Consider the following 590-nt stretch of genomic DNA (forward strand, 5'->3'; position numbering starts at 1 on the left):
CCCAAAAAAAGCCAATTTTGGGGATTTGGAGAATAAAATCCACCCAAAAATGGGGTGCAGGTGATCCCCCCCACTCTCAAATTTAGGATATGGCCCCCCCTAAAGCAGACCTGTAGGGTTTGGTTGTAGTGTCCCGGCCGCGGCCTTTTCGCCGGCGTTGGGTACGACGCGGGGCGAGGAATTCGCCGAACGTTGGGGTTTTGGGAGGGGGGCGTTTGGGGTCGTCCCCCCCGCAAGCATCTGAGGTGTCCTTGAACCTAAAAAACAGGGACTGGGTGACACCAAACTCCCTCAAAAATAACCCGGGGGGCACCAAAAACCCTCCCAAAATCAACCCAGGGGACACTTGAGGGCACCAAAACTCAACACTAAACGCCCCCAAATAACCCAGGGGGTCATAAAAAGCCTCCCAAATAACCCAGGGACACCAAAACCACCCCCCAAAATAACCCGGGGGATACCTGGGGACACCAAAACCCCCCCAAAATAACCCAGGGGACACCTGGGGGCACCAAAACCCAACACTAAACCCCCTCAAATAACCCAGAGGATCATAAACCCCCCCAAAATAACTCAGGGACACCAAAACC

The sequence above is a fragment of the Mesitornis unicolor genome, unplaced genomic scaffold (genome assembly GCF_000695765.1).
Source record: "Mesitornis unicolor isolate BGI_N332 unplaced genomic scaffold, ASM69576v1 scaffold28797, whole genome shotgun sequence".
Lineage (NCBI taxonomy): Eukaryota > Metazoa > Chordata > Aves > Mesitornithiformes > Mesitornithidae > Mesitornis > Mesitornis unicolor.